Source organism: Dipodomys merriami, unplaced genomic scaffold (genome assembly GCF_024711535.1).
Source record: "Dipodomys merriami isolate MVZ:Mamm:240054 unplaced genomic scaffold, mDipMer1.0.p SCAF_8, whole genome shotgun sequence".
NCBI lineage: Eukaryota > Metazoa > Chordata > Mammalia > Rodentia > Heteromyidae > Dipodomys > Dipodomys merriami.
This window is the reverse complement of record NW_027206401.1, coordinates 36,844,610-36,867,450: the sequence shown is the minus strand read 5'-3', so window position 1 is coordinate 36,867,450 and position 22,841 is coordinate 36,844,610.

Genomic DNA, 22,841 nt, shown 5'->3' with positions numbered 1-22,841 from the left:
AATTGCATGGCATGATGTTACAGGAAGACAGTTCAAAATCAGCCATCTGTGGGGCACAGACATACATGTATTAACTGAGGGGATATTTGGGGCAATAAAAGCTATACATACTTTAAAAGTCTCAGCTACAGGTGTGCCCTGGTTCTTCCTAGAAGTTCTTGTCTTTGTCCTCATTTGAGGGGAGTAATCTGATTTTCCACAATATGATTTCTCTACGGTGCATCCTCATCATGATAAGTGAATATCCTCATTTGAGTGTGACTTTGCCTAGGAGGCTATGCTGTTTCTTAGACATGGTTTCAGTTCCTTGTCATAAGGATGTTGCTGATCAGTGGCTATAGAGGGAATGGCTTAAGACAAATACAACATGGAAGTAGAGATATAAGGCTTTTCCCTTGCTTTTAGGTAATTCATGAAAGCAAATCCAATTTAAGTAACTGTTAAGGAAATATTTGCAATAGATAAAAGGGGATGGTTCTGGTTTGAGAATAACAATAATTGCTAGCCAAGTACAAATTTTTATTGATGTGGAAGGGATTTGGAATGTTAAATACCTCCCCAGGGTCAATCTTTAGGAGATAATCACTGCATATCTTTGGGATAGTATCTGCAAACACCCTGCCTCGCCCCCCTCACACATTTATTTAGTTACAAAAGTTTATCTTTCTGGTTGGTTACAAGCTGCATTTTATTTTTATAGAGAGGTAGCATTCTTTGTGGTTTGTGTGAGTTTTGAGGGAGAGATAATAAAAGAGCAAACATGAATTTTCAATTGTAAGATGAAAGAAACTCATGCTGGCTTTTCAGTGTTTAAGTCTCTCCAGAGAATCGCTATGTTAGAAATGATCAGAAAAAGGTTTAAAGGGAATACATGGTTGATCAAACTCCATCTGAATGTATTTTGGCTACTTACTTTGACAGTATTCTATCAAATCCCAGTGTGGTTTTAAATGTTTAATTATGAATAAAAGGATCTGATCATACTGTCATTGCCTTTGTTCAATACTTTAGAAATTATTTTGAGGTGATTTAACCCATTTTTCAGTCTTTCAATTCCTATATTAATATAACACAAATACAAAGATCTGATGCAAAAGTGAGTTAAATATTTTCTTATAATTTAAAAATTCTTCTCAAATTACATGAACATATCAAGAATGAAATAAATGTAAATGCAATTCAATATATGATAATCTCACATTTTATAAATTTTAGATTATATTTTCAACTTGTATTATCAAATTCCAAGAAATTGTGGAGCTATGAATCTAAAATTGTTATGTCTGTTAACAAATTTTGTGCATTATATTTGTGTGACTAAAACATCTCTATATAAAATTTTTTAACACTTCAAATAACACCTAAAGTAAAGCACTTTTTATATCACCTTAACTTCTCTAACTTATAAACCACTTTAAAAATATATATAACAAGTTCATCCTATTCATTTCTTTTATCTGTAACACAGAAAATTCTTTTAAAATGTTAATATTACTGCTTTAAGAATAATTTTATAAAAATGTACATCAAAGAAAATCTGTATTTTTTTGTTACTTTTTATGTTCCTCTCCCATGGTATAACCCCTGTCTTCACTGTATTTGATGTCGGTGCCCTACATATTCTTATACACTTCTCTAATTTGGGGAAGGGAAGGGAAAAAACAAAATGTTCAAATAAGGATACAGGTTGACCCATTGTAATAATGAGCTGTACAAAACACTATGTTGAAAACGAACTTTACAATTTTGGCGGGGGTGGGGGTGGGGGGGGCGTAGTTGTGGAAGTGGGAGGGAAGGAAAACAAACTAGGAGGCAACAATGCTCAATAGGAAATGTACTCATTACCTTGCTCGGGTAATTGTAACCCCTCTGTACAGCATTTTTACAATAAAAAGTATCAAAAAAGACAGAAAGCAGACAGATGAAAGAAAGAAAGAAAGAAAGAAAGAAAGAAAGAAAGAAAGAAAGAAAGAGAAAATCTGTATAGATTGCTTTTCAATTATAACATTTCTTTAGTTAAGAAAAATGTTGAAAAGTTATGTGTAAAGAATAAAACAATGGCCTTATGAAATATTGTCTTTGTGATTGTCATCACTAAAATACACAGCAAATAATGAATTACAAGCATATTTTTATTTTATGATTCATGAAATTTCAGCACTTGTTAAAAGTATAATATTTCAATATGTTGCATTATCATTAATCATAAAAATTAATTTGGCTATTCCTTCTATGCCTCGGACCGGGTTCTGTCGGGACGACGGAGGATACCTAGGGGAGGAACCTGGAATAGGACGGGGAGATGGCAAACAGACAACTCACACACATTAGGAGTGGATGCTGAGTGCGATTTAATGCAGAGGATAACAAACTTTTATAGCAAAAAGTCTCCATAAGAAAGGGCAAAAGGTTACATAATCTTGCTGCAGGGCTTCATTCTTGGGTGGTCACCAACTGGTCGCCTGATAGGCACTTGTTTCCAGCTTTACCTCTATTTTTAAGAAATACAATTGGTTTCGATGATTGTCACCAATTAACCACTACTTTTCTCTATAGAGGCCTTAACTGTCCCATTAAGATCTTTCCTGATAGAGGCCTTAACTGTCCCATTAAGATCTTTCCTGTTTCTTCTTTAATAGTAAGCACCATGGAGGCCTAGATCTAGCAAGTCTCTTAACAAATGAAAGAGAGTAACAGGAAGTTCTTTCTCCTAAGTAGTTATCTCAGCAATTGCCATACATTCTTTCTGTTCTAGCCGCGCCTACAACTTCTTGTAAATTTCTTACAATTCCTTCTGCTGGAGTGACTTTGTGAAACCCCCAATACTTTTATATTTGCTTATAACTTGTCTACTAGCCTCCATAAGAGGGGTTTCAGGGTAGCACTTAACTCTGGTGAGTTAGTCATATTTTTAAGACACTCATCAGATATTGGGAAAGAGCTTTGAATAAGGGAACGTTGACAATGAGTAAGTACAATTAACAGCAGAAACAGTAAAAGATTGATAGGCACTCTTATGAGGAAAAGAAAGACAGAAACACATCTTTTCCCAGGGGTTTTTCCAGCCTTTTCCCAGGAGTAGGCCTCTTAGAAGCCCTATTCTCCGAGGTAGACTTCGGTGAAGTCCCAAAACTTGGAGATAGGTTTCTGTAAAGCCCCATTCTCTGAGGTAGACTTCGGTGAAGTCCCAAAACTCAGAGATAGGTCTCGAGGCCCCTATCATGGTCTGATAGATGGTTTCCCATGCTAAGCAGACTCTACTGGGGTCGGCGTGGCATTTGCCCCTTTTTTTTTTTTTTTTTAATTTTCACCAGTCCTGACTCCGTGTATCAATTTTATACCAGCTGTCCTTGTAAGCTCCAATTTTAAGACATACTCATACCATTTGCGACATACTTAAACTTTCTGAGGTTTGTCTTAAAGACAATCCTTACTTTTCAAATTTCCCCAATTCTCTTTCCAAGGCTTTCTTTACTTCCTTCTTTCTTTACAATTCCTTTCCCAAGGCTTTCTTTACCACCCTCTTTCTTTACAATCTCTTGACCATCTTTGTGGCTGTAGTTTAAAACTGCCCAATTTTCCTTTGGCTTGCGGAACCTTTATCTTAGAACAGCCTAGATTTTAAGGCTAAGAGTATTACCTCTATTGATAACACACTCTGGTTATTACCATATCAGAGTCAAACTAGGCTGTGACCATAGAGTGGATTTCAGTGCCTAAGACAAGCAAGCCAGTGATATCCTTGTCCCCAATATCCACTGTGGGAAGAGAGGGTTTCTGGATATCACCCAAAAGAATGTCCCACAAGATCTTAGATTTAGCAGCAGTCAACCAGGAAGCCGACTCAGGTGATGGAATCAAGCAGGAGTATCTCCGGTTGACTGTCAGGCCGTCGTTGAACTTTACCCATTAGGGTATGCAGCAACAGCAGCAGCAGCAGCAACCGCAACAGCTGGGTCTCTCAGTGGCTCCAAGGGACTGTCACACCTCATGCTGGGCTGTAAATTCCTACACAGACTGGTTAAGGATGCAAGTAATACATAGGCTTGGCAGGCCGTGACTCCGTTGGTTTCTAAGAACATTTAGACAATAGCCCAGGACAATTTACCAAAATAACTTTTTTTTTTACTAACCAGATTTTTTTTTATAAATAGACACAGAAGGCTTAGTCTTGTAACCATCTCTGACAGATGCAGTCTCCACACTTGCACACCTACAGCTGTTAACACTATTCTTTATGCCTTTTTCTAAAAAAAATATTTTATCTATTTTGCCTCATTTTTCCAAAACTGACTCTTGACCCTTGATCTTAACATGGGGGTAGAAGGGCGAAGGTCAATCTTCTGTAACTTCTTCAAGCTGACTTCAGGGGCGTTGATCTTACCTAGCCAGGAACCTATAACCTTAGCTTATTTTACAAAGAGGCTATCAGGGTTAGATGTCATTAACAACAATATTTAACTTTTGACAACTGCACAGACCTTTTCTCTGGCTACAGCAGTGTAGCTTGTTTAGCACTCTGGTTTGTAAAAGCATCTTTTTAGATGGCTTAGGAATGTGATCTCTAATGATCCCAAATAATGCCTAAGACAGATATCAATAGAAACACTCTCTCAGGTTTACAAACTTTTTCCTGGGCAGATGAATTTTATGTAACTAGTGTCAGCTCAATAGTTACTGCCAATTAGAGCTTTTGGCACATAAAGGGGTTAAGATTTAAACTATCTCCCACATTTTATAACATTAGCTTTTTACTATCACAGAGGACTGGCAAGTTCCTGTCCCTTACAAGGTAGTCATGAACATTAGGCATGCTTCCAAACTATCTTCCTATGACCTCCCGGCTCTGACCAGTTTTGAAGGGCCACGCACAAATGACTCTAGGATCTGACATTTTTGCCATCCAAGCAGTGGCTTACTGCCTCTGGATGCTCCTCCATTGCTTTTGTCCCAGGAGTGTCTTCTCTACATTGGATAAATGCCTCATTGGCATTTTCCTTAGCTGGTTGTTGGACTTGAACTCGGGGCCTGAGCACTGTCCCTCAGCTCTACAGCTTAAGGCTAGCACTCTGCCACTTTGAGTCCCAGACTCGGGGCTTGAATGCTGTCCCCTAACTCTTCAGTCCAGGGCTAGTACTCTGCCACTGTGAGTCTCCAGCTTGGGGCTTGAGTACTGTCCCCTGACTCTTTAGTCCAGGGCTAGTACTCTGCTGGCTGAATAGAGGTGACAGCCTCTCAGGGACCTTTTTCTGCCCGGGTTGGTTTTGAACCAGTTTGCAGATCACTGAGTCTTATAAAAGGCCATTTTACTCCAATTAAAAGCAACAAGGTGGTCAACATAGAAGTAGCTTTTAAGCATGCACTTACCTGAAACTTGTTAAGAGTCAAAGTTACATCTGACAAACTGTAAGAATCCTCTGTGCTTTGCTTTGGGCTTGCTGGAAACTTAAAAAACCTAGAAGAGCAAACTAGAATAGCAATTATTTTGGTAATCCTAGTTTTTCCTTTGTGCACATTGAGGCCAATGTTAAGAACAATTTTATATTTAAACTTTATATCCAAAAATCCATTTCTATTATTTTTTTAAACCTCTTATTAATTACCTTTAATATTTTATACTTTAGTTTTTATTTGCATTTTGAAAAGATCCCTTGAAATCTTGAGGCCAAGTGTCACTCATTGCCTCTTGGTTGCTTGTTTTAAAACAGACACACATTAAGATTTTTAAACTCAAATGACAATTTTTCCTTAATGCAAGAATTACAGTCACCTTTACTATATCACGAAGCTAGACTTAACACCTTTATAACCTTTAAAAGCATCCTAATTGTGGAACATAATTGAAAGTAAGCCACATTATATAAATAACTTTTTAGCCCTCTTTAAGGCCTTCCTAATTTTAATGTTAACACATCCAAGGGGAGGTTTTAGCAATACTAATCAGATCATCACATCACTCATTTTAGCCATCATGTTTTCAGTGTCTATCTGCAGAGAAAAGAGACAGAACAACGATGGGCCACTTGGCCCCTCCTATGGAATGGCCACACACTCAATCTGACTCTTTAGGGTTAGATGAACTGCGTTTGTGCCAGCTTGCCTCATCATGCGTGGACTCCTCCCAGGGCCTGTCCCACTGCATGACCAGCTGAACTGCACTTCTGCTTGTTCACCCCTTACCCCTAAAGGTTTTCTGTTGGTTTCTAAGTTTTCCCCCGTCTCTTCTCTTGGTTCTCAAATGAAATACAGTTTTAGATAGACAGAACAGGTAACATCTTTGACAGTGTTAAACTAACTTTTACATTTAAATTTCTAATATTTATCCCCAAATTTTAGCCAAGGGAATTAGACCCCAAACAGCCAATGCATTTTTGTTAAGCCAGATAACTTGATTACAGTATAAACAGTCTTATGCATTTTAAAATATTAGTTTTTAAAATACCAGATTTTCTAATTTGCAAGTTAAAGAACCTTTTAAAAAGCCATTTAAAACAATGTGAAGATTTTTAAAATTTTTTGGTAATGTCCAAACCTCATAACCTTTTGAATTTTAAATTTAAACTCACCCAATTGTTACAGCATGCTGACAATTTTTTATCTTTGAACACGTTCACAGACACACACAAAACACATAGATCTTAAAGCGCGCAAAAATCAAAATCAGTTGTACGTACATTATTTAAAGTTTTTAAACAAAAATTTAAGCAGACTCTACTGGGGTCGGCGTGGCACTTCTATATTACATATACATAGCACCATTTTATTTTTATATACAAATAGATATATTTTTATGTCATGAATTTATAACAAAAATTAGATGTATTGTATTTAAGTACTGTAAGTTTAGGTACTATACTAAAGAACTGAGATTTTATTTTATTTTATTTTTTTTGGTGCGGGGGTCTGGTTATGGAGCCTGAACTGTGGGCCTGGGCGCTGTCCCTCAGTTCTTCAGCTCAAGGCTAGCACTTGAGCCACAGCGTCACTTCCGGCTTTTTTCTATTTGCTTGTGTGGTGCTGGGGAATCGAACCCAGGGCCTTATGCATGCAAGGCAAGCACTCTACCACTGAGCCACCTTCCCAGCCCAGAACTGAGATTTTATTAAAAAATTAACTCATAAATATTAAAGTAGCAGAGTTATGTGAGATTTTCTTAGTTGTTTATAATTCTTTGTTTTCTATTACTTTTCTCAATATCTTATTCTTTTCATTTAAAAAATATATGAGATAATTCTGTAAATATTAGGATGCTAATTCCAGTCACTGAGAAATTCTATTTACCTAAGTTTTCTTCATAAAATGGAACTGTTTTAATTCAGTCACTCATTCATTTCTTTATTTAAGAAATATTAAGAAAGCATATTCTATGACCAGAGCTCTTCTGCTTGTTTATAATATATTGGTAAATAGAAAATATTTTTTTCTGACAACATAAAGCAGTCATTATTGCAAGAGTACATTTAAAAGAAACTATAAGCATAATAAAGAAGCATCATGTTCAGTATGTCAGAAGAAAAACAAAATGAACAGTTATGAGTGGCTGCTATTTTACATACATTGATCACATGACTCCTTTCCTAAATAAAATTTGAGAAAAATTCTGACATGAAGAATTAGTTACATAATAATGGAAACATACTCTATGCAAAATGACCTAGTATTCCAGATACAATCTTTTGCTCTTTTTGTTCAACAAAGAATATATGATGTAGATTCACAAGAACAGAAATAAGAATAAAAGGTAATATTAGTATGCAGCAAAGATGGAAGCCTATCATTGCCGTAAAGTTGATGAATGCACTAGGTACTGGTGGCTCACCCCTGTAATCCTACCTACGCATGAGGCTGAGATCTAAGGATCATGATTTAAAGCCAGCCAGTAGAGAAGCCTTGTGGGACTCTAATTAGCTACTCATAAACTGCTCATGTAATTTTAACCCTTCACAATAAAAAAAATAATAATAAAAACTGGAAGTAGAGGTGTGGGCTGAAACTGGTTGAGGGCTAGCCTTGAGCAATAAAGCTCAAGGACAGAGCCAGGCCCTGAGTTCAAACCCCACAAAGATTAATGCTAGGTAATTTACTTTTCAGATTCCATTTTTGGAAAAATAGAGGAGAATAGAAAAGAAATAGTCCAGACTCAATCACCAGCAGGCTAGGACTGTTTATTGAGGGACAGTGAAGGGCACAGACCTTCTTGTGGTTTTGGAGGTTGGGCCAGAGTTGGGACAGGAGCTGGGTTTTTAATAACAGAGGTTAATGAAAAAGCCAATAGGTCAAGGGAGGTGGGGGCTTTTCAGTTGGACTCACAATGGGATATTTACAGCTGGGCTTAGGCAGATTGCCCTGCTAGCGCATCAAACAAGTTCGTTCATACCTGGGATTTTGCCTGGTGTCTGTATGGGCCTGGGACAATAGGGTGGGGTCAATCCTTTATCTTCCATTATCCTGTTAAAGAGAAACTTGAAAAAGGTGAGATCAGGCAAAAGGCTGACAAGGTCGTAAGTCTGGTTGATATGAATGATAGAGGAAAACACACCCTGAGCACAAGCCAGAAAAGTTCCATTTGGAGCCTAACCAGTCAGAAGCAAGGGCTGGATTGGAGTGGTTAAGGGCCTGGTGAGAGACCTGGATCATTTCCTGTAAATAGCAGGTAACAAAGACAAGAACATAAATTCCTGTCCAGCTAGTAGGTAGACAAGTACGGCCATTAGATGTACAAGCTTAACTTATTTCTATCGACCTCCTCGCTCTGGTTAATTTTGAAAGGGAAGGCAAAAAGTAGCTGATGTGACCTCTCCTCTTACTCTTCTCCACCTTGTCCTGGGGGTCTAGCTGCTTGTGGCAGTTGGCATTTATAGGCTTTGACCTCAAGACCTAGGCACTTTCCCTGAGAACTTCTGCTCAAGGCTAGGGTTCTACCACTTTGAGTCACAGGGCCACTTTTAGCATTTGGCTGGTTAATTTTTGAGCCATGCTTGCAGCCTGGCTCTTTGTTGGCTAGATGAGATGGAGTCTCAGAGGGATTTTTCTGCCAAGGATTGCTTTGAACTGCAATCTTTGCCTCAAAAACCCTTTATTATTTCCAATTAAAGCAATAAGGAGATCAATGGGGACAAGCAGAGCTTACATGTACTCTGTCCATAATCAACCAACAAATACTTGCCAGAATTCTGCAGTGATAAAACTCAATAGATGGGATGAGAGTTTTAGCATAGATAAGGATAGCTGAGCTGCCTGGAACACCTGATAACCAAAGTTCACAAGAGGCTCTCTAGGCCTACACCTGTTTCAATAGCTTAACAGCATAGCTAGCTTTTTCAGGTCAGGCTGGGTAAGGTTAACAGAGAGTGTTCCACAAGGGTCTTAGTCTTGTAAATCTAAAGCAGTCTTTCATCAGGAATCAGCTGCATGGGATAGAATTAGGCAGGAGTCCAGTCTACTTTAACCATGGTTGTTAGCCCCAAAGCCTCCTCCCTCATGGCTTAACATGCTCATTCCCTAGGCAACCCTAGGCCCATGTAGTAAAGACAGCAAATGATCAGCCCCTACCCTTTTTTCTTGAGAAAGCACTCTGTTGCGATAGCTATGACCATATAAGGCAGTGAGATCCCCCAAATCCTGGAGGTTACAAAAGGTCACCTGAGACAATAGCCAGCACTTCTTCTCACTTCCTTTTACCCTATCTTGCTGGTCCCCTTATTGGCAATAAACCTTTCCTTTGTTCTTCCTACGTGTGGTTCTTTGGCTGAGTCTAATTTACTCTAACGGTGGTGGAGGTAGCTATGCAGGATGGTCCAGGCAGGATTTGGGCTAGACCATGTCCCTGGAATGGATTGTCACATCTGCTTGATTGCTTACAAATTTATACATAGACTGCTTAAAGATACTTGACTTTAGATGGACAAAAAGAATGACATGGTGATGTTACATCAGTACTTAAATCATAGCTAGCTTGATTACATACCAGTTTTAATAAACTTTATCTTTCATAAGAATTTACAACATACTCATACCATCTGCCACCTACCAGACCCTTCTAGGGTTTGTCTTAATTTCTACCTTTTCCATTTTGGAACAAACATTTAAGACAATTCTTAATTTTCAAATACTTTTCTTATCCAAAGGTGTTTCCTCAGTTTCCTTTTCCAAGGCCTTCTTTACTAGCTTTCCTCTTTGCTTACATTTCCTTATCTCCTTACTGGTGTTTTTCATCACAGCTGGCTAGGAGTTGAGCTGGGTCTCCTTTCACTACTACCCTTAATAAAGATGTTTCCTTTAAATGAACAGCACATTTGATAATTAACTTCCTCAACACAAAATTTACAATTGCAGTAAAGGACCATAAATTTCAGGAAATATCAGTACCAAGAAATAAAAGAAGATACTTTTTGACATCATGATAAGTTTTTATGTATTATAATGAGATTATGTTGAACATGTTCACACATACACACACACACTTAAGTAAAAGTCTGAAGACACACTTAGGTTTTTAAAAAAATGAAAATCAGCAATACATTTTTTTTTGAATTCCAGTGGCAAAGTGATATTATCTTGATTTTGCCCAATATGATGACCACATGGTCAATGTTGGAAAAGTAGGCAATACCAAACAAAATACAAGGCAATTTTGACAAAAAGAATTTATTTCCATGCTTAAACAAACATTGATAACAAGAACAGAAAACCTTTAAATCAGTTTTGGTGATGAGCTGCATTAGTATGTGAACTGAATGTTTTAACACTTAGAAGAGTGAAGAGGAGTAAGCTTGGAGGAAGAGTGGGAGTTGTAGAAAGACCCATCATATGGCCTTTGTCTCTTCCTAGGTGTCAGATTCCAGGGCCTGTCCAGAGAATTGGGACAGGAGGTGGTGAAACAGGTTTGAGAGGGCAAGAGGCAGCACTTTTAACACAAAGACATTCAAGGGGAGGACATGCATAAGGAAGGTACTGAAAAGTGAATGAGTAATTGCATAGAGAGAGCTATTGGAAGAGGTGAGAGGAGAAATTAAGAATCCAGATTTTGAAGTGAGTGGACTCAGGAAAGCGAAAAGGATTGGATTATTGTCTGAGTCCCAAAGACAAAAAGGACTGTTTTGTTCTTCCTTTGGGATTTTGGGGTGGGAAAGGGGGAAAGCAGTAAAAGAGAGAAGCTGGCCTCAATGTTTTTGCCAGCCAGACACTATCAGTGACACATTAATGAGGGAGACGGTATATTAGCCATAGAAGGGAGTTGAGATGTGTAAGTTTGGAGGGGTTTGTTTCAAAGGCGTTTAAGCAGGGCTGTTAACTTGTTTTACCTTTGGAGGCCTACGCCCACCCCCACCTTGTGCCAGCTACACATGTAGGCAGGCACATGGACAGAGGTTGCAGAAGGAGTTTGCTTGGAGCAGACAGAGTAGAGAATCTGGACCAACTGCAAATAGCAAGAGTGTAGTTAGAAGAGCAAGAAAGGAGGAAAGGATCTTTGATCCTGGAGGTCATCAAAGAAAGAGGGGGGGGTGAGAGACAGATTGAGCTGCTACTTTTCTAGAGGAGATGGATGGGAGGCTTACAGCAGAGAATGGCTTGGTGAGCAAGGTAGGAGAGCAGAGGGGTCTCTGGAATGGAGGTAGAGAAGGGTTTAGGTTTAGGGGACCTTGGAATCCTAGCCATTTCATTGGAGAACTGTTTAAATCAGTAAGATTAAAACCAAAGGTTCCGAATTCAGGCCAATAGTCGCCATAGTTAAGTGAGGACAGATTTCAGTAGACAAACAAGTGAGGATTTTTGTTGTTGTTGTTGTTGTTTGTTTGTTTGTTTTCTTTAAATCAGTCAGCCCAGAGTCTTAGAATTAGACCACAGGCATGTCAATAAGACCATTGGATTTTTTTTTTAACTTTATAGATTCAGGATAATCTAAAAGAGAAAGAATGAAAAGCACATTCAAGTCCAAAATAAAGTCTTTTCTCTGTAGCAGTTTTCTACCTTTCTATCACATCACACATTGCCTTTAATTACATTTTTGGAACTGAATGTTTCACAATAATCCTGCCACATTGTAACTCATTATTCAGTAGTCAAACAACATCCTACTATAAAATATGTTGTCTTTATTGATTTAGCCATTTCCAAATGATGGAAAATTATGTCATTTTATTTTTATTTTTTGGTATGTATTCAGAACACACACACAAATTTTATTTAAAAATTCACACTATTTGTGGAATAATATTTTAGCATAAATATTGAACATCGTTTATGACTCAGACTTTAATAAGCTTTGACTTGCTTTACAATATGACCAAATAGCCTTCCTAAAGTATTTAATTATTTATTTTTTCCAGCACAGTGGATGATATTAGTGCTTACTTGCCTAGCACATTTTTCTGGTTTTACCTTTTTATGGATTTTTCTAAGTATAAACACACTGCAAGTTTATCTTTGTTAATTTGTTTATACTTTATTATCCTTTAAGAATAACTCACTAATATTTATAAACATATTATTACATAAGTTAATATTTTGTTATTTATGTAAATTTATTTGTCAGAAATACTACATGGGGGAGGGAAGAGATAATAGGAGAAAGACAAAGGAGGGGGTAAAAATTCTCAACAAGAAATTTACTCATTACTTTACGCATGTAACTGTAACCCTCTGTACAGCATCTTTACAATAAAATTAAATTAAAAAATAAAAAATGCATTCAGCTGGGTACTGGACTCATGCCTATAATCCTAGCTACTCAGGAGGCTCAGATCTGAGGATCATGTTTCAAAGCCAGCCTGGGCAGAAAGTCTGTGAGACACTTATCTCCAGTTAACCACCAGTGGCACCAGTGGTAGAGTGCTATCCTTGAGTGAAAAAGCTCAGGGACAGCACCCAGACCCTTAGTTCCAGCACTATAAATAAAAGCAAAAACAAAAACTATTTACTGTATTTTGCTCTTGCTTTTACTTTTTAAAATTTCTAATACCTTCAAGATGTTTTATTAGTTTAATCCAATTCAGTGTAATACATTGTCTGAAAACTCTGACTTAAAACAAAAATGATTATTATCTTTAGCTTTCATTGGGTGGGTCTCTCTAAGCAAAGTTCTGTTAAATCATCTAATTCTTAGTCCTATACAGGGCTGGAATCAAGTGATGATGATCACTTATTGTCAGGTTAAACTGAGAAAGGACCTTTTTTGAGGTCTCTTGTATGGTTGCCAGCAGCAATGGCTTCTTCTCCTAGTGGTTAGTCTCCCATCGTTAGTCTCCCTTGGGTAGCTATTGGCTGGAAAATTCCTCAATATCACTCCCTGTGATACTAGGTCATGCTCTACATGGTGATAGGCCCTTACCTGGTGATCAAGGAAGGGAGAAACAAATGGTGAACAGAATAAGAGTCAGAGCTTTTATTTTCGTGAAAGCTTATATTATAGAACAAACCCACATTGACAAGAATTCCATAGGATTTGAGTATCTTCAGGTAGAGATTGTTAAGGGGAATCATAAGTAGTGGGTATAGATGTTTAAAATCTTTCTTAGAAAAATATGCTTGTTGTTTAGGACTTTGAAAGAAAACTATGGCTTGCTTACACTGTGGCCTGCCTACAAATTATATTACTAAAGCTAGAATAGTGTCTACTGGTTGTAAGGCTGCTCCTGGATGGTGAGCAGACTCCACCCTCCTCGCAGCAAAGTCTCCACCCAGTACCTGCATTACCTAGGCAACTGGGACACCTGGAAGAGGTCACATCTGAATTTGATGTGGCCACACCTTTCTCCACCCATACCCTAGATAAGGCCTAGCCCAGGCCCAGACGCACTCTCACTGCTCCTTTCTAGCTCTCTCTGCTCTCTCTCTGCTCTAGCTCTTTCCTCTCTCTTTCCTCTCTTTCCCAGCTCTCTCTCTCATTCCCAGGCCTTTCCCAGCCACGTGGAGTGCCAACCTTGCCTGGTCCCAGCAAGTCTACTGAGTAAACCTACCCCTTACCTAACTACCACGTGTGTGCTGGTGCAGTTCTTACTCAGCTACTCTCTCTCTGCTCTTGTCTAGCTCTTCTCAAGCTCTTTTCTCTCTCTTTCCTCTCTGTCTTTCCCAGCTCTTTCTCTTTCCCAGCCACGTGGAGTGCCAACCTTGCCTGGTCCCTGCAGGTCTACTGAGTAAACCTACCCCTTACCTGAATATGATGTGAGTGCTGCTGTTCTTACTCGGCCACCTCTTGCTGCTCTTTTCTAGCTCTCTCTGCTCTCTCTCTGCTCTCTCTGCTCTTTTCTAGATCTTTCCTCTCTCTTTCCTCTCTTTCCCAGCTCTCTCTCATTCCCAGGCCTTCCCCAGCCACATGGAGTGCCAACCTTGCCTGGTCCCAGCAGGTCTACTGAATAAACCTACCCCTTACCTGAATACCACGTGTGTGCAGGTGCTGTTCTTACTCAGCTACCTCATTTTAAAAACCTAACACTGGGTAATACTAAATATTACTAGAATAAATACATGAACAAATATGGCATTTAACTATAAAATATGCTTTTAAATATTTGCTTTATGTTCTGTAGGGAGCCGAGGCGAGACTCCGCCCACTCCCTTGCAGTTTTGAGGATTACCACTCCAGACGGTGCTTGGCGGGACGCCTGGGCTGTGCGCGTGCGCAAGCCAGGTAGTGTCCCCAGCCAATCCCATGACACCTGGTGACGGTGAAAGGCAGGCGACCAACAATAGAAAGACCCGTGTTCCAATTCCCTATATAAGCGGCTGTATTTCGGGTGCACGCTCTCTCGCGCCCAAGCTCTCCTACAGCTAAAAGGCTCTCCAATAAAGCGTGATCTGAGAAGACTCCTGGTGTGGTGGTCGTTTTTCCTCACTGGTCGAGTAGACGGTCGTTACAATGTTCTATGTGATTCATGCAATTGGGAAGGACAATACCCTCATCCCTCCTAAGTCTATCACATTTGAAATGTGACTTCACAGATTCCTTTGTCAAGTCACAAACTTATAGATCTATAGTCTGAAGTAGGGTGATCTCACTTGCATTTTTTAAAAATATGGCCAATGGAACAATGAGAAGAAATGTCCACCACAGAATTTCCATCCCTGTTGAGGGAAATGAGATGTATGTATATATGTTTATCATCCTAGCAACAATGGGAAAGTAAAGTTGGGAGGATGGGAGCTCATGCATGCTTCCATGTGGGAAATAAGACCCTATCTCAAAGATAACCAATGGCAAATGTGTTTGGAATGGTGGTTCACAGGGTGAAGTGCCAGTAAAGCAAGTGTGTCACCCTGAGTTCAAACCCTAGTACCACCCAAGAAAAATTTTAAAAGCTACCTGAGCTGTAGATTAGGAAGAATTACATATGAAGTTTCTTAATACAAGAGTGAATATGCTAAAATTTAGTCCTTCCTATTTAGGCTCAGAAGGCAGGAATTTGCAGTCTGGAAGGTGGGAGGGTGAAATTTGCAAAATAAAAGCCTAGGAAAAAAACCTCTTACATTTTCATAAGCTAACAAAATTAACACATTTGTTTAAACAATGACATTTCAGTCTTTTCATTTGTTTTGTCTCTTTGTTTACAGACATAATTACAGAAAACATTTGACTTTATTATTACCATTTCTTAAGGAAAATACAAAGAAATGTTACAAGTAACAATTGACAGAGAGCTTTATTGTTAAGGTAATAAGAGAATCTGCACTCCTTCCCCATGGGTAGTTCCTGAAATCAACTGACTCTACCCAGGTGATAACTTAGGCTCATTTCTTGATTTTTTTCTTTAGATGTTCCTCAGAAACAGCTTAACAGAATGGTCAATATTTTTTTCTTATTATAGGGGTTGGTAAAGACTAATATCTTATAAAGATATGCTTTTCCTTTGAGAATCAAATTGACCACAAGCTTAGGACACATTTGTCTGCACTCTCCAGGCTGCTTTTCGAGACCACATCAGAAAGGCAGAAACAGTAAAAATAAAATGTTATAAAGAACAACCCAGAAATGATATACAGATTAGTTGGAATAAACAAATACTTCATGTGCAAGATAAGAAGATGAATTATATATCTTGTTTAACAAGATGAATCATGCAACATTTCTTGCACAAATTAATATCCACAAAAATCTCTAGTTTAGTATTTATTTCTTTTTTATAACATGAACATTGGAAAATTAAGAGACATGGAACCCAAGAAGCAGATTTTGAATGAAGATATTTGATGCTAGCTAGTTGAGGTGGAAGGTGGAAGCAATCTAGGTAAACACTGGTGGGAAAATGAAGAAGGGAGACAATGTGAGGCAGAATGGATAGAAGTAGAGACAAGGAAATTAAAACTAATCCTATGAGCATGGCCAAACCCAGATATTAAAACAGGAAATGAACCTAAAAAAATGCAAAGCAGCTAGCTCTCCTCCTACTTCATGTTCTTTTTGATGTTAAGTGGCTAGGGTAGGCATCTGTGACAACACCTATCATAAGATCAAGAGTAGCAAAATGAAGTCCTGAAGGCTACCTGTTATCCCTGTATGTTGAATAGGCCTCACCCATCTTAGCCACCTGAACCATAGTCTAACAATTAAAAGTTGCTAGATGGCATGGCCTTGCTCAAAGTATAAAGAATGGAGGAGGAAGTCACTGTTTTGAATCTTTATTTCCATTCCTACATGGGCATGTGATCAAATATGTCAGTTCACAAAATGCATAATATCCCCCCTGGAAAATCATGAAAAGTAGTTTTATATCAAAATTTGCATTCACCTTGGAGATAAGGTTTCAACATGAGAAACTTGGAGGACACAGACTTTGAGGCTATTCGGATACGCTTTGCAGACTGGTTGTATGTGGTTAACTAACATGGAAGGGAATGACCCCATCAAACAAAAAGCAATTTGCTACTTACATTTTCCCTAGAAGGAACAGTTGACATTCAGATAAAATATAAAGAAGGCCTTCATACAGAAAATGTAACTCATCATAGCTAAAATGATTTTTCACAATCTCCCTGTTTCTTTGGATACAGTGTGCTACTAGAAGTCAGATAATATGGTTTTGTCACCTAAAAAGTTAGCTGGCTGTTTTTTAATTTCTTCAGTTTTCCCTTAATGTATCCATTAGAAGAGTCTTTTAGTAGAAAAAAATATAACACTTTTTCTTTAAGTCTTAGTTGCACAACATTAGTAAAATTTATTCAAAAGAACATCATTCTTCTTGGGCAGATAACAGTTACTTACTATGACATGATTGTAATGGCACTTTAAAAAGAAGATGTATTTATATGTGGAGGTAAATTTACCAAACAAGCAGTTTACACTCTGCTCTGCAAAACATTTTTCAGGAAGTCAATAAATGGTGCCAATGCTGGTGATTGCTCACCTGGTAAGAGTATCTGGAAGAACCGTCACATTTGACTGATAGGCCAAGAGAACTCAGTAAGAAATAGAATCAAGACCATGAGGCCTCTACTTGAAGAAGTCTCTGAAACTTCCAAGTTTTCTGAAAAGGTTGAAATTCTCAGTAAGAACTGGCTATCTGAGGATACCACCAAATACTGGAGGCCTAGATTTTTGGACCTGCTAAGTAAATATAGGTCAATAAATATTTAACATTTTGCTCCTCCACACAGATACCAATTTTAATATGAAAATGTCTGTGAAAAAAACTAACAGGGATAAACTCATGTAACCTAAATGTCACTAGCAAAATGGTCAAAATTGATATTAAAATAAAATATACTTAGCAATGAGGAGGGTCTACAGAAAGGAAAATCATTAAACTAAAATTAACATGTTTGAGGAACTAGAAATAATACTGTGATGGACAGTAACTATTTTAAATATGAGTACAGAGAAGGTGAGTTAGTGTTTTATCCTATGGCTTTGTCCCAGCACTACCCACAGGTGTATTCCTTACCCTGTTGTGAGAGTTTTTCAGTCTACAGTCCAGAGACCAAAATTCAACAAGCTCAATAGAAAGAAAGAAGAAAATTCTTACGAAGCCAAATCACACAGAACTTCACTAGGGAAAAGAAAATGAAGCAAGTTCAAGATAAAGCAAAGAGCTCAGGGAATAGAGTTGAGAAGAGTTTCATCTATAAATAAAAACAGCAATGCTATGTTGCCCAATTTATTTCAAAGGCACTATTCTTTGATGATTGTCCATAGAATAGCACCAAGCTTTGACTCCTGATGGATTTTGAGCATGCTTTTTACACTCATTCTATTCCCTGTTTAACGCTAAATTTGAAGTTGCTGGATTACCTACAGGAGTTTATTGCCATGGATACAGTGAGCAGTGATGGTTAAAATAGATCCTCTATGTTTATTTTTTTCAAGTATTCATTTAAAAATACTTTTCTACAGGACTTATTTATTTTCAAGATGGTCAGATCTGTATTCTCTTTTGATTTGAATGCATACCAAAACAGAGGGATAGCTACTATAACTGAAATTGCTACACTTAAAATGGTTATAAATACTCTGTCTGATATTAGTCATCTTCATTCTTATAAGTCTCTTATCTCATGGAGATTAAGATTTTAACAACATAACAGAATATGAATACACACATACACACATGCACACACATACACACATATTGAGAGTTCTCTCTCTAATTTGTAACTTTAATCCTAGACTTGGCAAGTTTCACCAATACCAGTATTTTGGTTATCTCAAAGTTTGTGGCTTAAAGACACCTATACTCTGATGTTATTTATTTATTTATTTATTTATTTATTTATTTATTTATTTATTTATTTGCTTGAGCATAGAGTTTGAACTCTGGGCCTGGGAGCTGTCCCTGAGCTCTTCAGCTCAAGGCAAGCACTTTACCACTTGAGCCACAGTGCCACTTCTGGTTTTCTGGTAGTTAATTGGAGATAAGAATCTTGTGAATTTTCCTGCCCCACATGGATTTGAAATGTAATCCTTGGATCTCAGCGTTCTGAGTAGCTAATATTACAGGCATAAGCCACCGGTGCCTGGCTTATTTTGTTTCTTTATAGACCAGCATATTATATCATAATAATGCCATTGGGACAGAGAATAAACACTGAGCTAACTACTTCATAGTTTTACTGTTTGAAAATATAGCTCAACTATCTTGAAATTCCATAATTTTTCTATGTTCTTCAGTGATGAAATGGTGTTTCATATAACACTGGAATAGCTGTGAATTATTTTGCCTCAGAAGATGAAGAGAAATAGTTTCTATTGAACATTTAATATAAAGCAACTGCTCCTTGAAGTGCTTAATGATGGCAGGAAAGACCTGTAGTGAGCTACCAGTCTGGCTTGCTCCTAGAAGAATGAATAAAGATGTCAGGTAATTAAAAAAAAATTCAGTTCTTGGTTCTACTTCTCAATGTCTCTGTTCACTCTGTGTGCATGGTTCAGATATAGCACAACAGAATAAGCTGGAAATAGCCTTTATTTCATATAAGATATCCAATGTTTCTTTACTGAAAAAAAAACAACTTATCTACCACTGAGAATCTAAACACCAACACAAGTTGTTTTGCTCAACAATTGAATTTTATGATAGATGAGAGTTAAAATGATAAATTTTTTGTGTGACTGTGAGTATATTGTATTAAGCTTCTCATATATATTCATATATATTCACTTATGTTTGAATTTGCAAGAAAAACTCTAGCTAAAATATTTGGAGATTAAATTTTCCATTTAATTTTTCCCCAAATAGCTCAATATTACCAGGGCCTAATCCTCATCTGTGACAAATTGTCTAAAAAACGAGTGCAGTTTCCAACTTCCCTTTGGGTTTTTTAATATGCCATTTGTAATATCTATTCTGCTCAAACATGCACACTGATATTACTATACTTCATCCATATTTCCATTATTACACCTATGACAAACTTCACTAGAGTTAAGAATGATAATACTTTGTCTTTAATTTCTGTTTAAATGAATCAGTTATAGAAAAACTGCATTTGGTTATATAATTCGTTTCCTGCCCATCCATATGAGTGCCATTTACATGCTAGCCTAATTAGTGTTCTCTTTCCTTTTTCTCCAGGAGTTTGGCTGTGTATAATTTCTGTATCCAAATATAGCTCTAAAATTGTTCTGACTAAAATCTGTTATATGGCATCAGTGTGGATCAAGGTATAAATTATCAGATATTTGGATGTTACTAGATGTACCTTTAGAAAAAGTTTGGCATTTGAGATGCAAAGTAACAATCCAATATCCACTTTAAAAAAAAAATTCGTTCCTTGAAATCACAACCCTGAGTTATAGCCACTTCCATGCCTCATTTCCAGCTTTATTTGAAGTCTGGCAAGAACAATAGGATATAAAGAGAACTGCTGAATTAGCTTTCCAAAAAAACTCTTTGAAAGAGGAGATCATTGTTATTTCATGACCCTTTAGAAATCTCTCTTTTCCTGTTTACGTCTGATACTGAGAGATGATAGCCAAAGTGGCAGAGGAAAGCATATAACCTTGAGAAGAGCTTTACCTAGGAACAATGCAGTAAAAGTGATGTATATGAGCCATAGAAATAGACACATTGGTGTCAGGGGCCAACACGTAGTTATAGGCTTCTTTGAGAGTATTTTACAAAAGCAAAACAAAGATTACTTTCAAATGTGATTTTTTTAAACCACTTTCATGAGTGATGTAATCCCTAATTTATATAGCACATCTGTATCTATTTATCTGTATTTATAGATTTTTTTAAAACTGAAAGCAATTAAACTGATATATAGACATCAGTTTATTTATCCAAATATTTTTATTGGCAAATAATAATTGTATGTATGTACTTATAAGGGACATCATGGTAATTTCATACATAGATACAATATGAAATGATCAAAGCAGAGTGACTAACATTTCCATCTTTTTCAGCATTTATCAGTTTTTTGTTTTGTTTAGTTTTTATAATGAGTAGCCTGAAGTACAAGGCTGTGTAGACTAAATAAAACAGAGATGGAATTAGTTGAAGATGAAAAGATTTGTGTCACTTTTTCAACTTTCAAAATGCAGACAAAACACCTGTGACTTGTTTATACTTAAACTTAATATCTCAATGAGGCAAATAACTTTACCTAGTATCAAAACAAGTAGTTTCTTTTCATTTTTTTCTAGTTTTGTTTTGTTTTTAAAGAAAGAGCATAGTGCAGTTCAAGCATAGATCTAATGATCCCTGAGTCCTGAGCTCTTTTTATTTTACTTATTTATGTTACAAATAAAACACATACACAAATAATAGTGGCAAAGACATGTTTGATAAATAAAAAAGGAATTTTTTCCGTTTTTTTTTTTTTTCTGGTTGTGGGGCTTGAACTCAGGCCCTGGACAATTTCCCTGAGCATCTTTATATTCAAGGATAGCATTCTATCTCTTGAGCCACAGAGCAACTTCCCAGCTTGTTCTGAGTAGTTTACTGGAGCTACAAGTCTCATGGACTTTCCTGCCCAGGCTGGCTTTGAACCATGATCCTCAGATCTTAGCCTCCTCAGTAGCTGGAATTTCAGGCATGAGCCACCCCTGTGAATAGATTACTTTTTGCTGTTGTTGTTGTTGGTCATGGGGCTTGAACTCTGGGCCTAGGTCCTGTCCCTAAGCTTAAGCTCATCTGCTCAAGCTACCACTCTACCACTGGAGCCACAGCACCACTTCCAGTTTTCTGGTATTTTTTTGGAGATAAGAGTCTCACAGACTTTGTTGCCCAACTAGGCTGGCTTCAAACTCTAATCCTCAGATCTTACCCTCCTGAGTAGCTAGGAATACAGGCGTGAGCCACCAGTGCCCGGCTAAGATTACTGTTTTTAAAAGAATAAATAATAATACACCACAGAATGATTAGAAGAGGAAGAAGAGAAGGATGATGGTTATAAGAATGATTCCAAAAATATATAAAAGTAGAATTGCTACAATTTTTCAAGCAAAATGAAAAGTTGCTTTTATTCACTAATTTATAAAACAACACTAAATTTCACCATTTTTATTTTTTATCCCATAAAGTCCATGACTGATTATATAACAAGAGTGAATTTTGATGGCATTACTTCATATTTTTCAAATGAAAGTTGAAAATAAATGCCGTGAGACATGTCAACATTATGTCATGTGTTCAGCTGATCGCAACATTCTTTTATGTTTTGATTTCTGTTTACAATATAGCTGAAGATTTCTCATATCTATGGGAGGAGTTCATGTATTTTCCTCTGGAATCTGAAATAGCCAGATGGATCATTCAAGTAATATACCTAATTTTATTGTTAAGTGTGAAATTTCTGAAAGCAGGTTTTAAAAGTCTCTCCTAGTCTTTTTATTTATTTTTTCAACCAAGTGTTATCCTGATACAGCACAAATGTCACATGGAAGAAACAAAAGGTACTCTTGGTGAGAACTATATAATCCCGGGGTCAAAATCAAGTTGGCTCTTTTTTTTTTTTTTTAATTGTGAAAATACCGTATAGAGGGGTTACAATTACATGGACAAGATAATGAGTACATTTCTTATCGAGCATTGTTGCCTCCTCCTTTGTTTCCCCTTCCCATCCCTTCCCATCTCCCACGCCCCACCTCCCACCCCTAGGGTCAAAGTTGTGAAGTTCGTTTTTGATATAACGACTTGTACATCTTATTGTTGCAATGGGGCCACCTGTATCCCTATTTAAGCGATTTGTTTTTTCCCTTCCCCACCACAAATTATACCAACATCAAATACAGTGAAAGCAGGGGTTATACTGTGGGGGAGGGACATACAAAGCAACAAAGAAATCATCTTATAAATATGTTAGAAACAATCACATGAAAGAAAAAAACATGTGAATACTTATCTTGGGGTTCACTACCTGATACATTGGGAACTTCCCCTCCATAGTGGATTTTGAACAAATCA